This window comes from Myotis daubentonii, chromosome 21 (genome assembly GCF_963259705.1).
Source record: "Myotis daubentonii chromosome 21, mMyoDau2.1, whole genome shotgun sequence".
Taxonomy (NCBI): domain Eukaryota; kingdom Metazoa; phylum Chordata; class Mammalia; order Chiroptera; family Vespertilionidae; genus Myotis; species Myotis daubentonii.
The window spans coordinates 17,729,807-17,751,664 of NC_081860.1; the positions used below are offsets into that span (position 1 = coordinate 17,729,807).

Sequence of the window (21,858 nt, forward strand, 5' to 3'; positions counted from 1 at the left end):
GGCCCTACATACCTGCAGGGCTGGGATGGGCTGAGGGCTTGTGAGGCCACGGAGAGAGGAAGCTGACGGGGATCGCGCTTGAGGAACAGAAAGCCCGCCCTGGTCTTACCCAGGGCTCTGCCCATGACCAGTCGCCATGACCTGGGAGTGACCGCCACTTCCTGCCCACAGGTAAGGACTCACACTTCGCTTTGGGCAGGCTGGGTAGGGGGTAGGGGGCAGGGGCTCCTATTAGAGCAGCGGTTTCCAATCTGTGGGTCGCGACCCCTAAGACCATTGGAAAACACATAATTACATATTGTTTTTGTGATTAGTCACTATGCTTTAATTATGTTTCATTTGTAACAATGAAATTGGGGGTCACCACAACGTGAGGACCTGTATTAAAGGGTGGCAGCAGTAGGAAGGTTGAGAACCACTGTATTAGAGGGACGTGGAGCTCCTCAGACCCTAAAGGACAGTGGGCACTACGTCCATTGTGTCAGTTGGGTTTGATGATGGAGCCCAGAGGTGTGAGGCATCGGGTTTGCAGTCGAGGAAAAGAGCTAAGAAGGAACCCGGGTGGTGTCAGACTATGCAGTTATGGACGTGTAATCACTTACAAAGGGGACAGGGGGGAATCTGGGCTTAGGCTGCAGTTAGGAAACCAGGGACCCTCGATGTGTAACTGGTGAATGGGATTAATTCGGCAACGCGGGACTGGACTGACATTGTGTCTGCTTTTTCCAGCACAGGCTTGTTGGCCTCCGCTGCCTTTTCACACAAGACGCAGGGGAGCTACAGGGCCTGCGGATGGCCTGCCAGGTAAGCAGCACACAGCTGGCTTCCTTCCCTCAGCAGCCAAGATAGCACAGCCTGACACAACGGGTAACTGGTGTATCAGGACCCCTTTTCTGGGTGCTCTGCTCGTGGAATACCGGAGGATTATTTGTGCGAATTAAGGACATCTGACTGCAGGGAGTCTGCAGGCAGGGGGCCTTTAGTTTTTGGGCACACAGCTACTGGAGGCAGACATCTTGAGATGCCAGCCAGAACCCTGCTGCTGGGGGGGGTCTTCCTCTGTAAAGGCACACAACACTTGGAAGTACAGGGTATTGCCATAGATTCAAGTAGGAGTCTGCCTTAAGGCTTTGTTTTTTGGGCATTGTGTTTAATTAACTGATACTTTTTTAATAAAAGGATATCACAGCCCCACAATGCTTCAAGCTCTGGGCAAGGGCTTGTGTTCATTTTCAATAAGACTTTATTGCTTTCATCAAGTAGGTCATTATAGTTCATTATAATTGCTACTGAATCGTGAGGTTTGCAAGGCTATCACCTGTTGATACATTGCCAGGTGTCTTCTTAGTCATGGTTGCCGCCTACTTACCTTGGGCCTGGCACCCGGCAGTAATGCTGAGGATTTGAGGTGTATGAAGCCAGTGGACAAGGCATGACAGGTGGGGGTGGGGGGTGGCACAATACAACCTGTCCAGGCTCACGCAGTCCCTTTCTGCCCCACAGTTTCATCTGGACAGGAGGGATGCGACCCGTGTCCTGCTGAGCCAGCACTGCCACACCTGCCCTTCGGACAGACCCGCCCCCTCCAGGTAAAGTAACCGCGCACAGAAACGCCCGCGTGCATTGCAAAGGCAGTGGCTAGGTTCATGATGACACAGGACCTTGTCTGAACTTCATGATCTCAAAACATGAGCTTGGATGTGTCACTGAAATCTAGTCATGCGCCTCACACACACCTAGAACACCTGGTCAACAGGAAGTGTTGGCTTGACATGACAACGTAGCATACTTTCCATGGCAGTTAACACACGTTCGTTCCTCAAACATCTTTCCGCACAACCTTCACACACATTTCAAGCGCATCCTTTTCTCTTCTGTACATATTTGTGCTGTTGGAGGCAACAAAGGAGGCTCACCCACGGACCCCGACAGGCACACGTGCGGAGGGAGCGGTGCCAGGCATGGAGACTGCCCGCCCGCCTGGGATGGAACATCGACACCCGCGTGCTCGGGATCTAGCGGTGGCTAGGTGAAGGCCTCACGTTGACCAACATGCCGGCTGTATGGAACATGCCTTGCCATGGACACAGCTCCTGTTTGAGGACAATTGATCTTGTCTGTAACCTAGGTCAGCGATTTTCAACCCATGTGCTCCGAAATTTTTAAGCATGTAACTCACCCTCCCTTAAACCATCAAATAGAAAATTATGAGAATCCACGCAACAATGGCTGTTCAGTATGAATTAATCAACATTATACTTATCTTTAGGTCGAATTGGCAAAAATTGTATATTTTGGTGGCCCACTGAATTTTACTAATTGGCTTACGTGTTATGAGATGAGAAAGGTTGAAAATCACTGCCCTAGGTTTAAGGTCTTACACAGTAAATGTTGAAGAAATGTGTGGCATTAACTAGTTTTCAAATGTTAACGGTACAGCCCTTACAAACCTTCAGTGACTCCCCTACAGTGGAAACGTGTGATGACAATCCAGGCCTGTCCCACCCAACTCCATGCTTGATCTCTAAAGGAGCCCCCTGCTCCCAGACAGGGCCGAGCTGTGGTGCCTGCAGGGACACTGTAGCCATTGTAGCCCGGAAGTCCTGCGTGAGGTCACAGGGCAGTGAGAGGACGTGGCTTGCTTAGGCAGAGCAGCAGCATTTGACATCAGTCCCAGGACACTGATTCTGGAGTGAGCGTGGGTGAATGAATGCCTTCGGGAAGTCAGGCTGTGACAACGGGCGCTGGGCAGTCAGGAGGGACATCAGGTGTGGCTGCCGTTTCATTCTCAAGCTGTAGGGGAAGAAGCCTTACGTGACTTCGGTCTTTACCTAAAGGACGTAGCTGTGCCCCATGGCTCCTGCCTTCAGTAGCATCTTTGTCATTCAGCAACTTCGCGAGCTTCTCTACCTGATTGCGGCATCTTTGTCATTATGTAGCATCTTTATCCTATTGCAGCTTCTTAATCTTTATGTAGCATCTCAATCTGATTGCAGCGTCTTTGTGTAGCATTTTATCTTATTGCAGCATCTTTGTCATTATGTAGCATCTTTATAGCATTGCAGCTTCTTCGTCTTTATGTAGCATCTCGATCTGATGGCAGCATATTTGTCTTTATGTAGCATCTTTACCTTATTGCAGCTTCTTTGATTATAGGTTCTTTATCTTAATCTTTCTGCAGCATCCTTGTCACTTAGCAAGAATAAAGGTAAAATATAGGGTTCCCAATGTGAGTAATTTGGTGACATCAGGAAAGGAGCTTGTGCTCTGGCCTCATGGTGACATGAGGGTGGCATTCCCCATAGCATTGGATTTCTTGTGTCAGGGTGAGTGGATTTCATCTGTTCAATCTGACTGACTTTCTTGACCATTCTCAATGACCTTTCCACCTTGATTTTTTTTACACTTTGGAATACTTCATATTTTCTTCCTGTAGCCTAGGTTCCTTAATTGGATTACAACAAGTTAATGGAGGAGATGAGTTGTCAGGTCTTCCTCGTTACATCTGTCTGGTGATAATTGGTGTTCCACTTTTCAGTTTGGACAGTTAGCTTGGGGAAGTGGATTCTAAGATATTTTCTTGTAAGACACCAAAGGTCTCAACTTGATTCCAACAGATTTCTGGGTGTTTCGTGGTCTTTGGTCCCCAGGTGTCACTTGAATGAAATTGCTGTCAAAGATGGCTGATGAGTCACTCACTCTTGTAGGCCAGGGCCTTCCTGATAGTAGAAATGTACAGTCCACAGGCATAGCCTTCAACCAGGTGCACTTGCTGTTGGTAAGACGTGGGCTTGACTCATGATGAGCTATGTTGTCTGAAGTGAATGACGTGAAGGTCACCCGAATACTCTGAAGTCCAGCCGAAGTGTCCATCCACGCACGTGGGCCGCACATTTCTTTAACATCCGTTTGTAGGCTGTACATTTCACCAGGCTTCCCATCAACATGGCGGGCTAGTCAGAGAGAGGGGGCGCTGTGGGCTCTCATCCCCACCCACCACATCTGCCATCTCACTTTGGAATTTCCCAGCATGCATTTCAAGTGACACCCTCATGACAGCCTCACTGGTTCCCACCTTGGACCAGAGCTTCCTGAGCCCGTGGCCCCAGCCCATTGGAGCAGCTCCAGTTAGCACAGGAGACAGAAAGTGCCAGTTGGTTGACACCTTGATTTTGTCTGAGATGAGTTTACTTTTTCCACCTACACTCAGAGGGAGCCCTTTCATTCTTTTCTTAGTAAGTCACCACCTTTTGCATCTTGGCAAGATGTAGATGGAGATTCAGTTGTTGGCTCAGATTCAAGGGGGCGTAATAGGCGTAGCAGTGGGTGAATCTGAGCCCAGGAGAGGAACGGTTTTGCCAAAATGCCATGCATTCTTCGGGGTCTTCACGTCATTCTTTAACATCTGTAACATCTGTCTTGTGTGAGTAATGGATCTTATGACCTGAGATTGACATTCTATGACTAAGTGCTTGTGCTTTGCTTGTAGTAGCTCTTGTGAGGGTTGAATAGTAATTAAACAGGTATTTAGGAAAACCTGTATAAAAAAGTTACCATGGACAGTTGAATGTATTAAGACCTTATCCTTAAATAGTCACCTTAATTTGTTAATGCATGTGTGTGAGTGTGTGTAAATAGTGTGGGTGTGGATAGTGTGGCGAGTGAACAGCTTTTAGTGGAAAGCTGTTGGGGTTCCAATTAATTACATTCTTTGTAAAGTAAGTTAGACAAGTATTTTCACAGTTCTTTACCTTGTTTAGTTCCAGTTGTCCTACCAGATTTTTTTTTTATATTTACTACCTCAGAGACTTGCTTGGTTTCTCTTAGAGAATGGAGAGAAGTAAGATGCCCTTTCTACTAACTGAATTACAGTGGGAACATCAGTTGAGTGAGAAAGGAAAGGAGGGAGTTAGCGGTCTTTTGACCTTGGACGTTGGGTGCCAGCTAGGGAGGTCCTGACTGCTGAAAGGACACTGGTCATGCTGGCTGAGAACCATCCAGAACATCCATCCGTTCTTGAGGGGCACGTGGCCTAGAGCGAATCCCTACACAGCACTGGAAAGGCCGAGATGGAGAGGGAATGAATGGTGGGGGAGGGGAGCGCAGGGAGGAAGGAAAAAGGAGGGTTTAAAGGGAATCTATCAGGTGTGAAGGGAGACTTCCTTTGTGAGTCTTTGAACATCCGAAGGCTGTGTTGGGAGGTTAGGAGTTGGAGGAACCGCTGACCTGCCACTGTTCGATTCAGGGCCTCGTTCTCAGCCAGCCGGGATGGGGGAGCTCCCAGATCCTTTCCTGAGCTGACCGTGGAGCTGGGTTAGTGGAAGGTGAAGGGGTTTGCATCTGTAGCCAGCTGAGATGAGACCAGGCTTGTCTCCAACCTTAGTGCACATGAGAATCAGCCTGCCGGCTTGTACAGTTTGTCCGTGGCTGATTCAGTAGGTTTAGGGCGGAGAAGGTGACATGCCCTGTTCAGGCACCACACAGAGAACAAATAGCTGGGTTTGATTCAGAATTCATTAGGCATTATCTGACAGCACTGTTACACAACTGCTAATCTATATGGGATTCATTGTGGCACATTTAAAATTCACTAAGAAATTGGCTGCTTTTTTTCTTGAAATATAATCAGTTAGGATCCAAATTTGTAATTGGCCAGACACTCAGAAATTTGAGAATTGGGAACCCTTTTATCCGAACAAATTGCCAAAATAAATTCAAATTTAGGTACCTGATTGGAGAAAGCAAATTAATTTTGATAATGTCTCTAATAATGAATCAACTACCCAAATATTGACCTCAATTTGGATGAAACTGAACAGTAAAGTTTCCAGAAAACAGTAGTATTCTCAATAGCATGTTTATCTCATAGACATGGTAATTTTTGCCAGATGCTTCCACTTTGGGGGAGTGTTTTATCCAGTTTGTGTTCTGTGTTGGTTACTGAACTGTGCACAACTTTATTACTTTGCATATGGTTGTTGTATTGTAAGCATCCACTCCTGCATCATTTAAAATGGCCATAAACTGGCAATACCAATGAGGTAATGGGTGATGCTATTTTCTAGTGGCAAATTTCAATATGTATTTAATAGCTTGGCTGTAAATATCCTGGTGGCAATATTTGGTATTGATATTGGACTTTTGTAAATATGCTTCTAAATGGGAATAGTGTTACAATGGACTGTTCACTGTTAGTGGCAAACTTTGACATGTTGCCACTTTAGTCGGGGTTTCTCTGTACTGGGAGGTGCTGAGGAGTATGGATGTAGAGAGACTTTGCAGGGACTGAAGAAGGAACCCAGACTAGAAACAAAGAGACCTCTTCTGTGGCTTGGACCGAATACAAAGTGAGCAATCCTGTTGTTTTAGGAAAGTGTGACTTAGGAAGGGACTCCGATGGGAGCAGGGAGACCTCTCTTCTGTGGTTGGACTCAAACGAGCAATCATGGAGGGTTTTTAAAAATTGTGACATGAAGGACCTCAACCTTGAAACAAGGAGACCTCTCTTCTGTGGTTTGGACTCAGTACAATGAGCAATCATGGAAGACTTAAAAAATGTGACCTATAAAGGAAAGGGACCTAAATGTGAAACAAGAAGACCTCTTTTCTGTGGTTTGGACTCAAATGAGCAATCATGGAAGACTCACAAAATTGTGACTTGTAAAAGGACCTAAATTTGAAACAAGGAGACCTCTTTTCTGTGGCTTGGACTGAAGATAGGGAGAAATCCCACAGGATTTTTTAAAAACTGATGATTTCTATGAGGATAAGTTATGGCAATGATACAAATTTTTTTATTTTTGTAGGATGGCAAAAAATGTGTCGTATTTTTCTAATTATCTTTTGCTTAATGTGTAACTCTCTGGTGAGCATGACTGAATGGACTGGGTGTTTCTCAAACTAGTCAGTTAAGGTCCTAGTGAGGCCAAAGGAATATTTAAAATTTCCCATCCCCCCAAAATACGAATCACAATGAGGAAACTGAAAACTAAACACAACTCACTGAGCAATATTTTTGCCTTGGATCGCAACGTGGTAAAGTTTGGTAAAATGTTTACATGAAAGAATGGATTGACTTTTCTGATTGTTTCATGGAGAGAAAAATATTAATTCATTGGCCTTAAAGTCATTACTCTTCTCGCTCCAAGCCCCCGTGTAATTAATTGGCATTTAGGATGGATCTGGAGGATAGATTGTATGTCATATTGGGTATGTTGTCAGTTATTGGGTAAAATATATTCATAAAGAAAAGATAACGGAAGTTTTAGGCAAAATTTAGCTTCCACTTTAAATCTAAACTCTTTAATACACTCCGGACACAACGGCATTTGATTGTGCCTCTGCTGCATGCAGAGAATTGGGTGACACCATCTTAAATTCAACTTGCCTGTCCATCAGCCAGAGGGATACTCACATTTCAATTCGGCTTCTGTGGAAAGGAAAAGGGTTTTTTGTAAAGTCATCCGTCTGTTTCAGTCTAGCTCACTAGAGAATAAAACTTACCTGTTTAAAAAAAAAAAAAAGCAGGTGAACATTTGAACGAATCTCTTGTGCAACCTCTTAGAGATCAAGAGTTCATTGTTATTGAGAGTATACAACTGTTTACTTATTAGTGGTAACCACGGACGTAGCCACATAAAATTATGTAAATACATATATCGTTTAGCTTTTGTAATGTATATAGCATCTTCTACAACTTGCTGTTAAAGAGAACTCGTGGAACAGTTGTTTTTAAAATGACAAGACCATGTCTCGATCACTCCAAGAAGATTCTGGCCAGTGACCATGTGAAGTCACTCCATGCCATCGTAAACATCACTTCAGAACCACTGCATGATACCTTTGCCTGAATTTTAGAGAATTGTAGAAAGCTGCTGCCAACGAGGGGGTGACCAAGGGGCAGGCATTGGACTCAGTTGGAGCCTGAGAACAATGGACAAGGGTTTCTTGCCAAAAGTAAGAACCTGCGTAGCCAGGTGATTGCTGTTCAGGCTCCGTTAGATGGCTGCTCCGCACCTACCTTTCCAATCGGCAGTTTGACCTCTTTTATTAACTTTTTTAAAATTCCAGCCGTCGCCTTACTTCTGTCTTCAGATTCTCTCTGACATGACGAACCACATCGTGTTCCAACAGTATTATAAATAAGCAATAATCAGAAGGAGGGGAAAGATTCCATAGACTGGTATTTCCAGCATCTTTTGCCACTCTGAAAACCGGTCATCGTCCACTTGCCACCTCTGAAGATTTGGATTCTCAAAATCTGGGATGTTCGTTCACTCAAACCCCCTGGTCCCCCTAATAATCTCCAGAAGTTTGTACAGCAAGAAACAGTGTTACTGAAAGTCAGGATGATGTACAATGGATGAGCCAGAGATCCCAGCCTGAGGAACTGCCCTGCCTGAGCTAGGGACTCCTGTGGGCATCTCACCCTCATGCAGACTGAAGGGGTCTTTGGCCAGACCAAGAGCCATTCTCCCCACCTGATACGCATTGATGCCTGGGCCAAAAGCATATAGGGACAGCACCCTCATCCCGCATTCCTCCCCACAAAGGCATGTGGAGGACACCATCACTAGACACAGCCGACCCCGCAGGAATCTGGAGAGGAAGGACACACAGCACATTCTAATTGACCTAGAAGCTTTACCAGCCACAAAGACAAGAAACACAGATTGATACTGTTTTGACCATCGGTCTTACATTTCATTGGAGAAAATATTTTGTGATGGGGAGTCTCAACTCACCTTCAGAAGGTCTACCATTGAAAGCTGTGTATCTGAGACTCTTGTATAGATGCCTGATGCACAGGTCTCCAGTTTTCTCCAATTCGCATTTTAAAAACAACACAGAATCTAACCTTGCTAAGTACTTTATTGCCCACATAAAGCTGAACAATTGATGGACATTGGTATGGACAATGTTGTTAAAATGTAAATAGGAAATACTCAGTGACTGATGAATGTTAATGAACTGTTGTTGATGTGAGGAGACCAAGAGAATGAAATTCAACATATAATGGTTTCATTTTCTTGTTTTTATTCTTTGTTTACGTTAACTTCCTTGGAATATAAACTCAAGCACAGAGGCCTCCATTTGTAAACAAATCTGTTATTTTTGGATATTTTTGTAACGGTTGCTGTGATATTCAAGCTGGTTTCCTAGGGAAGTTTCTAATACATTTAGTAAAATTGTCTTCTGTATATAGAGTTTTTTAAAGCTATACACAATGCTGGACTCGTTGTTTGTGTGCTCAGGGATAGCAGGAAAGGAAATAGCAAGGCATTAGATATCCATGTGTATAAAAAAGCCAAATATAGTTGCTTTGCGCCATTTCCTAATGTATTGTAATTATTATAACAAGGAGTTTGGTTACGTGTATAGAAGTATTTTAATACATGATGATGAAAATAGAACTGTCAGAATACCTCTGAAAGATGTACATATTAAACCATTAGAATGGACGATTGCTGTGGGACTGGAGGAGGGAGGTTTTGTACACAGCTATCACAGACATGAAAGGCTGCTCTGTGGGTGTAGATATTCCTGTAAATGCTTTTTATTTTGAAATGTATATGTTGCTCTTTGCTTATTACCAAGTGTTATTGCTGTTTATATATATATATATTAGGACTGTTGCGCCATGTTACCAAAGCCATCTTACAGGGATGGCTTACCTCCATGCTCACACGTCTACCTTTAGTTTGTAAATTTTTTGTTTTGCCAGTTGCATTATTAAATGGCCTCATTATTTATTTATGATAACATTTTGTTATAAACAATGTTATTAATGCCTAACATGCAATTTTCAACATGTATATACGTCATTGTAAATTTGTTATAAATATGATCAACTTAATGGGATAGAAGCATTTTTGTTTACCAAAGAGATGTTAGATGTAGCCTCTCTGTGTTCCCTGCATCATTAGGCTCCATTTTCATGTTGTCCTCAGTGGTGAGCATAGTGTAATGCTCTCTGTTTCATGACATCATCATGCTGGAAATTTCATTGCAACTGTAGGTCTGCTTTCATTGATGGTTTTCAGATATATTTGTATACAAATAGGACGGGGGTTTTTTTTTTTGCATAACTTGGAGAAATCTCTACATGTGGTATAAAACAGCATAGTTTAGAAAGTTCATTTGCTGGTGGAAATTGACATAATAGTGAATTGTTTTTAGAACTTATTTCTAGTTGTACAGGTGATTTATGTTTGATGTGGGACGTTAGCAATGGAATATATTAAACCCAAGTTCATTATATGTGGGCTGACAAAAGAATGTGTTTGTATTATATGTATATAGTATACAGTTACACGTTTTTTAAAGCAATAGGAACTTTTATATTTGCATGTCTTGTTTTTAGATTATTGTATATATCTTTTTGCTTTAAACTTTTAGTTCTTTAAATATAATGATTGTTTACATATTCATATGTGTGTATACATATACACATATATGCATGTACATATGTGTATATTAGTGTACAGAACTTTTTTAAAGTCATAGGACAAACAATGGAAGATACTGTGACGCTGCTAGCTATATGGTGGACAAATGTTTTGTTTTATAACATCTGCATTGATAGACACACGTGACTTCTGTTTTGGCAATTAAATTGCTATACTATGTCTAGTCGACATGTATTGTTGGGGGGGGTTATTGCCTTTGTGTTGTATTTTTTTTTAGTAGATATTCTTTGTTAAGGTGTAGAAATCATTGTCATTAATGTGTAAATGTGTAATTTTTTTTCTACCAATCTAGTTTTTGAATGTTAAGTTCTGGAGCCGAGCAGGGAGGTATCTGACTGCTGTATGTATAATAGACAAGTTTCTTACCACATCTTCACTCCTAGGTTTGTAGAAATAACCTGTTTCCACGTGCCCCCTCGCGCGCACACACACGCACACACACAGTACATATGTTAATGTTGAACTAGGGTTAAAAAATGTTTGTTACCAATAGAAGTGTTACTTCACCCCCTAGTGTTGGTTATCACTTGGGGTGAATGGGGGTGATTAATCTGACCAGATCTTTGTTTTTCTACCATATACTCTTGTACATGTGCCGAGATTTCTGTCATTTTAAAAACTTTAAATCTGTTTCACCTGAAATTGTAGCACATATGCTTTTTTTGCTTGTTGAAATGGTTCACCAGTCCTGCCTATTTTAATCTTCAAACTGTATTTATCTTTGAAACGCCTGTTCATTGCTGATATACTTTCTAATATCACAACCTATTTGTATAATTAGACTTTTTTCTCTGAATGTTGAACAGGGGTAGTGGATGTTTCTGACCTCATCTCTAAGACTCTCTTCATGTCTTTCTGGTTTATGTCCATGACATGGACTCTGTCTATTGCATTGCATGTAGACCACCCACAGTCAAATCCTCTCCCATCACCATCGATGTGGCCCCCATTTTCCTCAACTACCTCTCCACCCACTTCCCAACAACATGGATGGACCTTGAGAATAGGATGCTAAGTGAAATAAGTGGAAAGTATTTTTACCTCACATTTTTATTTAGATGTAAAAGTAGATAGTAACCATGAAATCGTCATTTTATAGAAAAATACCTCAATTTAAGGGCCATGTTGTTATATATTATTTTCCCAGATGTACTGAGGTTCAGGATGGAATTCTTTTTTCTAAAGAACATTTACAGAATCTCTTAAGTATATAATCCTGTAAATATTTTATTGTATATTTGTTCCTACCATTGTCTTTCAATAATAACATGGCAATAAAATTAAATGTACAAGATAATTCATTTCCCCCAACATGGAAGAATAGTCTGGCCATCCTAACAAGTATAAATTTAAAACTTAAGATACAGTGTGAATTTGGTATTTTTTGGATGTGCCAAATTTCCCAATATGTTTCTATTTTTTAAGATTTTTTTTTTTGGAAAGCGGTTTAAAATTCATAGCAAATTGAGGGGAAGGTACAAAGATTTCCCATATACCTCAGTCCCCCCCACACATGCAATAATCAACCCAGCATATAGGGTAATCTCATGCCTTTTACATCCATAAGGTGACTTTGACATATATCCATCTTGATATTTGGGTTATTTTCTTACCCTAAATCCTCTGTACTCTGCCTACTTATCCTTCTGTGTTTTTTTCTCTCTCTAACATTGAAGGTATTAGTTGCTTCGTTGAACGGATTTTATACTACCTCTTGGAACTATACATAGTTGTGTATGTGTTCCCTTGGTCGCATGACAGTATTCAAGACAACTTTGTAAATAACAGGCAGATACACTTTTTTTAATTTCTAACATCTAGTCTTTCCAGATGTATATATTCTCTCAACGTATACTCTTGTAAATAATTCATTGTACAATTCCATGCTTTTATATTCTTGGGTTGTGTGGTGGTTGCTTAGGCTATGTATGTATATATATATATATATATCCTTGCTCTGTGGATTTGCTAGGGGGCGGGTAAAAGGGAGTGGCCCTACACTTTTTGAAATAAGGCATTGTTTAGTGTTTATTCTACATCAAAGACCTCAGTCCTCACTTTGTGGTTGTGTAGCTGATAGGGCATTATGTATTTTAATCATGGGAAATGTATTTTATAGGAATTACACAGCCACAGTCAGGACAATTTTGTAAATAGCAGGCATATATATATAAATACACATCATTTTAAACATCTAGTTTTTCTAGATGCACAGGGAGATTCGCAAAATTTTGTAAATATTTCATTGCAAACTAGCCTAAGTTGGCTTCTGGTATGTTTTGGCAATGTAATAGGTGGTTAGTGGATATCTGCTTCCTAGGCTGTGCTAGCGTTCTGGTGTTCAGTGAGTTCCTGGGAGAGGAATCCCAAGATGGCCTACATATCTTCATCTTATTAGGCTCTCATGTATAAGGAAAGGCTACACCGGGTATGGATAGCAGCAGTGACAAACCAGACTTGTATTGTGAAGCTTCAGGGAGAAAGGTATGTGACAAGAACTGTCCCTTTGTCACATTCAGATATTCTCAGTGATGTGATCAAACACGGCAGCAACGCACATTGCTAAAGGAATTGCTACGTTGCTAGGCTAGATAGATATTAACACATCTGTAACATTAGTTTTAGGTGTATAGGTCTGATAATGCTTTTTTTTCTCATTTATTTGCTTCTTGATTTTCATTTTGCTATGAAAGTTATTGTATTCTTACACTTATGAAAGCCAGCCTCATGTTACATGTAAATGTGTTAATTTTGTATGAGATAATTAAGCAACTCTATATCAATGTTTTCATCTATATGCATCTGTATGAGAGAATTTCACTAGTTATGAATATTTTAATTCTCTGACACCTTTTTAAAATTTTTTCTGGTGAATTGTTATATTTGAATGTCGAAAGTGTATTGTATCTCAGTTGCCTGTAATGTACATTATGAAAGTTTCTTAGAAAGGAGGTCCAATCCAGTATTGATTAAAGTATAGATCATCTCTGAACAGCAGTTTGGCAATGACAATCAAAATTGAATGCGTAAAAGTGACTGCTGTGATTTTATCTATTCCAAATCAAATTTACAAAGTTGAAGGTACATTATAGGTTGAAAGAAACATTGAACAACTGAAATACACATTAGTGAAAAATATTGTAATGATTATAGCTTACTTAAATGAATATAATCTAACCACTGATAAAACATTCTTATGTGGATGTGTGTTTTAAATTGATACTTAAAATTGTCATTTTTGAACAAAGATCAACAAATGTATATTGACAAGAGGTGTGTCCTTGTGCCTCTAGTTCATATACCAGAAAAGCTAAGGGCAATGATTCACCATCAGTGTCACTATCCCGGTGATGGCTTCGACACACTTTGGAATTTTTGTGCATGTGCTAGTTAAACAATAAGGCATTGCTCATCCATGTATTTGTATGTTGCTACATGACAATCTAAAGTGACTGAGTATGGAAGAGAAAGTTGTCTGGACGACTATGGCAAAATCTCTGTACAGACATGTGAATGGAAGGACTGCTTCTACTTTGCATTCAAATTTTTAAAAGGTATTTCAAAAGGAACATTTCAACAGCAGGAATTTTAAAGGCACAGCTAATTTGTGCCTGTCGTCCATCTTGCCTATCAACATCTTGGGCATGTGTGGCTGTGGGTCCGGCCTTGTATTGCCATTGGGCCTGATTAATGCTTTTAAGAGATCAAGACAGCATGAGACTTAAAGACTAATGCAGCACAGAGCTGTACCATGTGAGGAGGAGGAGGAAGGAGGAGAATCGGTTACCCAAGGAGAGAAGAAGGGAGACGACGAGACTGCAGGTATGTGCCAAACAGTTGCATTGGTGTTGACCGGGCAAGATTATTCGTTCTAACTATTGAAAGTCTGGGAGTAATTAGAGGTTGGACTCTTTTTATTGTAGTTGAGTGTCAGAAGGATTTCAAGTAGTCCTTTATGAATTTACATTCAGAATTTGCACAAGAGCATTCAATATTCTCTACATTTGTGCTAAAAGTGCTTGGGAGAGGTGAGAGAGTGAAGAATAGTCTGTTTAGTCATATATGTTGGATAGTCCCATTCAACATCCCTGACCATCACAAATTTATTCTACTTTGTGTCCTGCTGTCTAATTTGGATCTAAACTTGGCTCTGTTGTCCACTTTGCAGGAGTGAAAAGGAGGAAAGGAAAGTAAATTTGTGACAAGTGAGGACAACCAACATCAGGAGCCTTTGTCTTTCAATGGATCACCTTGTTCCCTGAGGCTCAACTGAACTACCGGTAAGAGGTTCTGGAACAAGAAGTGCTGTTTTAGGATGAGGCTCTAGCTGGGCTTAGAAAAACCTTGGGCACCTGGGGATTTCCAGCCCTGCTGAGAATTAGGGAGCAAATGGCTCAAAAAGGTCATGTTACCCAAGAGGAGGTGTGCGCCTTGGCTTACAGTGTTTCTCTCCCCTCAGGAGATGATGGTTCCCGAGGATGGCACCACCGCCTCGAGTCCTCACGCAGTGTGCCCCACTTCCATCCCTGGCCCAGGAGCGTCCTGGAGACATGCATGTAAGACACACTGTTGATCACAGTTTGAACTGCCCTGTGATGCGATGCCACTGAGGTTCTAACCTGTTCTCCTTTCCTCCCGTGGCCCCAGGGGATGCCGGAACAGACTTGCTTCTGCCACCATCTGAAACACCCGCCAGCCAGGCTCCAGAGCGGCCCAGAGGTGCCTCTTGGGCGTGGCCACGGACACTCCCTGCCAGCCTGACAGGAGAGAGCGCTCGTGTCCAAGGTGACCCAGCGGGTGATGGCGAGAACTGTAAGCAGCATGTTGACTGTTGTCCTTGTTGCTGTGGGACTGGCACCAGGAGATGGAAAGCTGGAGACCTAAATCCCGAAGCCCTGGACGTGCCGTTGCGAGGCCTCCTCCAGGGCTCCCATATATTTCTATTTTACTTATAATCATAGCGTAGATTTAAAATGTATTCATTAAAAATAGCCTTTTTTTAAGATTTTAGGCAACATAGAAATTGTTAAGTATGTAGTTATTACTTTATGTACCTTTGTTTCCCCTTTAATTTTACCCTGCCCCATGTCATCTAATGTCTTTTTATTTTTCAATTAGATTACATTCAATATTACTTTGTATTAGTTTCAGGTATACTCAAAAAGTAAAGTGTCCCCTCAATGTTTCGGGTACCCACCAGGCCCCATATATACGGATCACAGTACAAACCGACTGTACTCCCTACGCTATCATCTACTAATAGAGTTAGCGCGCACCCTTGTGGTGCTGCTCAGACATTGTAGACAAGTAGTGTTTTAGGCGCTTACACTGGCCACGCATCTTCTCTGCATTAAACATGCTTTTATATTATTCCTTTTGAATTTATTCAACTAACTTGTTGAAAAAAATTCCAATGAATTGGAATGACTCTGGCTAAAAATACTCAATTTATATATAGACTCAGAAGTTAGCTTTCCCCTCATTCTAGGTCCTTCTCTTTATTCTGCCTCCCCCTGTTTGAGACTTCAAACTGCACAACACTGCTCAAAGCTGTAGACTATTAGGTGTCATTGTCTTTATTCTGCTCACTGACACTGCAGAGAAGTTATTCTTCATCACTGCTCCGCAAAATCATATATGCTCACTGCTTAATCATCACTTGTACTTTTTCATTTCATTTTTCCAGCTTCCTTGCATTATTATAGTGTCACTGGATTTTAAGAGCTTGTTTATAACTAAAGATGTTACCATTTCTCATGCATTGCAAATGATATACCATGTTTTTTGTTACTATTTTACTCTGCTGTTTTACTTTTTGGTTGTATCAAACTTGTGCATTAAATATAATCATATTCTGTTTTATGCCTTTTGTGTTGGTGTTTTTCTTTTTAAAAACATGTTTACAATAGGATCATACATTTTTGTCTATTTCCTTCTACTTTTCATCACTTTTGTCATTTTATTTCTTTTTACACGAATCATCGCAACAATTTTAAAGCATTACATGCTGACATTATGCACCTTGACCTAAACAGTTAACCACTGATTTTAAATTCTCTGTCGTTGAAATCCAAAAATTCAATCTGTTGACTCCATGTTTCTGACTTTCTATTGATGCTTCAAAATTACTGATGCCTGTATTCTTACCTAGTCTATTGAGTTCTATCTCATTTCTTTTCTTTTTCAGAATATGCCCTGTCTATACTCGCACTTTTTCTGTCACTTGATGCTTAAAATTATTTTGCAAGTTGGGGAAACATGCAGTTTTATTTCATTTGCACCAAACTAATTAGATTAATTAGGAGACAGTATCTTTTAAGTGAGACTTCCTATACAACTACAGGTATGTCTTTCAATTTTTAATCAATTTGATACGTTGGCATACTGCTATTGTAGATTTTATTGTTACCCATTTCATATAGTTACTTTCTTAGTGTTATACAAAAGCCATTTATGTATACTGGTGGCATGTCATTAATTCCAAAATTAGTGTATTTTCAAAGTATGTATGGGATTTTAAAAAATATATCCCAAATAGAATCTGCACGTGCACTTATATTTTCCCATCTCCCATCCAAGAAATAACATCCAAGATCTAGTTTTGTATATAATATATTACTCTTTAGGGATGCCCATCTTTCAAGCTTAATCATCAAGCAACCTGCTGAAAAGTAGAAATTAGTGATATCAAGTATCACAGAGATGATCCCAGTACCACCTATAACAGTGATGGTGAACCTTTTGAGCTCGGCATGTCAGCATTTTGAAAAACCCTAACTAAACTCTGGTGCCATGTCACACATAGAAATTTTTTGATATTTGCAACCATACTAAAATAGATTTATAGTTTTCATATTTATTTTATATATTTAAATGCCATTTAACAAAGAAAAATCAACCAAAAAAATGAGTACGCGTGTCATGGGTTCGCCATCATTGACCTATAATATACTGTGTTATGTGTTCAAATCAGCCCGTGAATCAAGGATTCCATTCCATTTTCTGTGTTAATTTATCTTTGACTTTGCAAACGTCCTTGGGTTTTTTCCCCCTTGATTTTTGTGGAGGAAATCAGGCCTTTGGCCCTGTAAAAACTACATGTCTACCTCTAGATGGCATCCCTGTGGCTGTGTTAAATGTCTTGTTCCATTCTCCGTCGTAGTTTTAAATGCTTTACTGGACTGGTTAATTCTTTCACCATTGGTTATAGGAATATCATAGAAATACATCATTGTCGTTTATTATAAGGCCATTCCTGTATCACACTGTGTTTTGTATCAGCCTTTCACTTACGAAAGGTTTTCATTTAAAAAAATCATATAGCATCTTCATTATTCCCTCTAAATAAGAGTAAAATTTATTCATGATTAATTTCAACTGTCAAAAGCATAAATTTAAAAGGATATATAGGACGAATGCTTTCCCATTATTAGCCATAGGATATTGGATTTGATATTAGCGTCCCAAAGGGAGTTTGCTAATATAATGCAGTTAAAAAATTAACAGGATGAATTTATGAGGTTCACTTAAATCGCTTGTAGCATAAACTTAATTTTAATCCCATTTAGATGTAAATAAAGCAAATAGTATTTGCTTTTTACTTACCTTTTATCTACCTAAATGTCAAATAATAGGATTAGGGCTGTCAACATTGAGTTCCTAGTTCATGAATGTGGCCACTCTTTGATTTATATCTTTATAATAGCCTTCTGAGGGGAGTAAAAGTAGTTATCAGTCTCGTGAGGACAAAAAAAAAATACATTCAAAGAGTTCCGAAGTATTAAGTGATTTACTTATACACAAACAGCTAAAAAAAAAAAAAAAGGCCTGGCATAGCTGACCACAGTGCCTTCTTCTGGCCTTGGTAAAACTTGGGGAATTCCTCCAATACTGTGAGCAGGTTATTGAGGTAGGACATAAGACTTGTATAGAGGAGGAGTGGAAGAGGTGTTGGCTACAGATGCCAAATGTTAAAAAATTGTAAATGATGTAATACTTTACAAAACCCAGAAGTGGATGATTGCATGAGAAAATAAAGACCAAGTTATCTGCAATCATGGCAGGGGACAGGATAGACAAATCAGGAAAGATAAATTTAATATGTAGTCAAGATACAATGAACTCGGCTCTCAGATTTTCAGTAATTTTAGGTGTTTGATGGCTTGAGCCCACAAAATCGTGATGGTGCGAGTGTAACACGTAAAGCTTGTATGCATAGGAATTTAGTATCCAGGGAGTTAATCTGCAGTAAATTCAGAGGACATCTTGTCATGTGCAGCCATAAAAAGAATTGATGAGTATAATTGTGAAGTTTGAAGGTATGAGTGGAAATAGTGGTGCATTGGGACATAGGAAGTAAAGAGAGCAAACTGGCATTTATGGTGGTTTTATCACATACACTAGGATACTGTGATGTCCTCAGTGCTGGCAGAGACAGTAGTATAGGGCTTGGCACAGTTCTGTGAAATACGAGGGAACTAGTTGTGGATTGAATGTGTGATGATTATGGGATCAGAAATAGAAGGGAGGGATTTAACCAGGTGTTCAAGGTACTGGCTATTGAAAATTTGCCCAATTAAAAAATTACCTTTTGGGGGGATACGGGATACACTGTCTCCATCAGGTTTTGACAATTCCTGAAACTAATTCAGAGCTCTTCTATGTTTTTATTTTCCCTCCATGATTTTTGGTAGCTCTTTTTAGGGTGATATAAAAAATATATATTGCAACTCATAAGGGAGATGTGGGAGATTTCCATGTAATTTTACAGTCAGATGTCAAGAAGGTCAGGCTTCAATAGCCAGGCTGAAAAATTTTAAGGAAAGTCTGATTGGCTACAAGGCTAGAAAATGGATGCACTATTGGGTGGATGTAAGAATGGATGAAACTATACCTGGGGGGGGGGGCATTGGGTGCGAAGCTAAAGAATGGATGTTTTGAAAAGCAATGGGTGGCATGGATTAATGTGCGGATTGAGAGATTCAATATGAAGTGGAGGTGGAGATGGTTAGTGGCGTGTGGAAGAGGATGTTGAATGCGTGAATCTTGTCTACATACGGATTTTTATGTGTTTGATGGCTAGCTAGATGGCTGGGTATTCATGGGTGAACATGGGAATCAGTGCACAGGTGATCTAATTACATGAGTGATGGCATCATGGATGGTTTTCAGGTTGTCTGACAGGTGGTTTGATGAGTAGATTGATTTATGGATGGTATAAGAATTTCATCATTGAAAATAGACACAGTAAAGTCACATATAAAGTTGAATGAGAAGTGGATGGGCTAATGAGGCATACCAGCTAGTTTTTTATTTATAAAATACATTTAGACATGAGGTTCTCAAAATACTGTGATAAGAACAAAAAAGAAATCAAAACGCTCCGTAGCAAGACCACAAGAATAGTTTTTTTCTCTTAAATGGTTTTTTTTTTTAAATTTAATAATGTGAGGGCTTCTAGGAGGAGGATCCAAGACTGAACTTGACCTTGCGTTTTATGTTGGCGTCTGCATATATCACATTTTCCCATATCTTCCACAGTTATAACTGAGGTGTTCCCAGTGTAAGAAGTGAGACATCTTAGATGCTGACATTTCTAGATCAATCCAAATTGTAGTTCTTGTTGATCAGTTCTGTGGATTTGATCTTCGAAAATGCTGGTAAGAATCGGTATCGGTGGTGTACTGTGTCTGTGATGTCCAGTGTGATGTGGAAACCCAGTGTTTTGTTTGCAGTCGTTTAAAACCTAGAAGCGTCCGTGGATTCCGTAAAGCATAGGCTTGTCAAATTGTAGCGTGCTTGCCAATCAGATACCCTAGAACCGTGATCGGCAAACTGGCTCTCCAGCCACAGCTCTTTGGCCCCTTGAGTGTGGCTCTTCCACAAAATACCACGTGCGCGCGTACAGTGCAATTGAAACTTTGTGGCCCATGCGCGGAAGTCGGTTTTCGGCCTTGGCGAGTCTCTTTTGAAGAAGTACTGTTGATATTTGGCTCTGTTGACTAATGAGTTTGCCGACCACTGCCCTAGAAGGTATAAAAAGCCTCTTATACCTCCTCACCATACCTCTGTATGCTCAGTCAATGTTACATTCATTCAAATGTTAAGATGTTTGGGGATAAACCCATGAATGGTGGATGGGTCGAGGAAGAGAAGGAAGGCTATCAGGCAGGTGGCCGGGGGGGAGGTCAAAGGGGGTTGTAAAAAGATAACCAGAAAGCAAATCGACGAGGAAGTGGCATTGGATGCAATTCGTATGGGCCTTAGTGACAGAAGTTGTTTTTTTCTCGGTGCATGAGTCAAGCTATGGCTAGTATTCGCGGGTAGGCAGACGTGGAGGAATGTTCCAGAATATCGCCTTGGTGGGAGTCGGTTCTGACCCTTTCGTTTGATGAGTGCATGACGATTGTTCAAATACTGTGAAGCATTCCTATTTTTTTTTTTTTGTCTCACAAGCATCTTCCATAAGCAAGGACCAAAGAGATTTTGACTGCAGGTAAGAGCATTAAGACTTAATATTGTCATGTTGAGATACCCTCTTGGCCGTATTGGTGTTGGGTTCGATTCTTTTCTGAGTTACTTGACACTACATTTGTGTTTTCCTTCAACCTATTATGTGGCCTCTGTGATTATGTTGAGGTTATCGTCTAACCCCGGGTTTTAGTTAGTAAAGAAGACTGAATAAGACTACAAATCAAAATACAGGCTTTTTTTTTTTTTCAAGTGAAAACCATCAGAAATTGTACAAGAGGCATTCAGGAAAGCAGGGAAAATATATAATGTGGGTACTGCCCTAATGGGGTTAGATTTTTTTGAAAGCTTTCCATGAAATGTTAAATATAATTTGCAGTGGAGGTTATTAATATTTCCTTGGTACAATGGTACATCATCATTCTTTAGAAATATTTTTTACCGATTTCAGAGAGAAAGGGAGAGGGCAGAGAGATAGAAACATGAATAGGCCTCCTGCACGCCCCCTACTGGGGATTGAGCCCACAAACTGGGCATGTGCCCTGACTGAGAATCGAACTGTCACCTCCTGGTTCATGGGGCGAAGCTCAACCACTGAGCCACATACACCAGCCAGGCTGTCTCATCATCATTTCTGAATTTTATTTTCTAAAAAAATATTTTTTATTGATTTCAGAGAGGAAGGGAGAGGAAGAGAGAGAGAGAAACATCAATGATGAGAATCATTGATCAGCTGCCTCCTGCAAGCCCTCTGCTGGGGATCGAGCCAGCAACTCGGGCATGTGACATGACGGGAATCAAACAGTGATCTGGTTCATGGGTCGCCATCCAACCACTGAAGCATGCCAGCTGGGCCATTTTATGTCTAATGCTAAATTGAAATACTAATTATAAGTAACACAGGAAATGGCAGTTTCAG

At 40.6% G+C, this 21,858-nt stretch overlaps 1 long non-coding RNA gene and 2 other non-coding genes across 5 annotated transcripts in view; all 3 read left to right on the forward strand.

Moving 5' to 3' along the window:
- The window catches only part of LOC132222961 (uncharacterized), a 157,553-nt gene that overhangs the window by 127,274 nt on the left and 8,421 nt on the right, over nucleotides 1-21,858 (forward strand). The window contains exons 1-8 of one of the 3 annotated variants that reach the window (XR_009450341.1): nucleotides 157-171; nucleotides 730-804; nucleotides 1,504-14,291; nucleotides 14,638-14,749; nucleotides 14,929-15,025; nucleotides 15,117-16,812; nucleotides 20,010-20,128; nucleotides 20,925-20,964. This is a non-coding gene — a long non-coding RNA (uncharacterized LOC132222961). Of the gene's footprint in view, nucleotides 1-156; nucleotides 172-429; nucleotides 805-1,503; nucleotides 14,292-14,637; nucleotides 14,750-14,928; nucleotides 15,026-15,116; nucleotides 16,813-20,009; nucleotides 20,129-20,924; nucleotides 20,965-21,858 lie in introns of those variants that run through there. The other 2 variants (XR_009450342.1, XR_009450343.1) reach the window with 2 other exon arrangements.
- Nucleotides 1,642-1,714, forward strand: LOC132223178 (small nucleolar RNA SNORD107). The gene has a single exon (XR_009450416.1). It is a non-coding gene; the product is annotated as a small nucleolar RNA SNORD107 (small nucleolar RNA).
- LOC132223175 (small nucleolar RNA SNORD64) lies at nucleotides 3,793-3,858 on the forward strand. Its single transcript, XR_009450413.1, has one exon. It is a non-coding gene; the product is annotated as a small nucleolar RNA SNORD64 (small nucleolar RNA).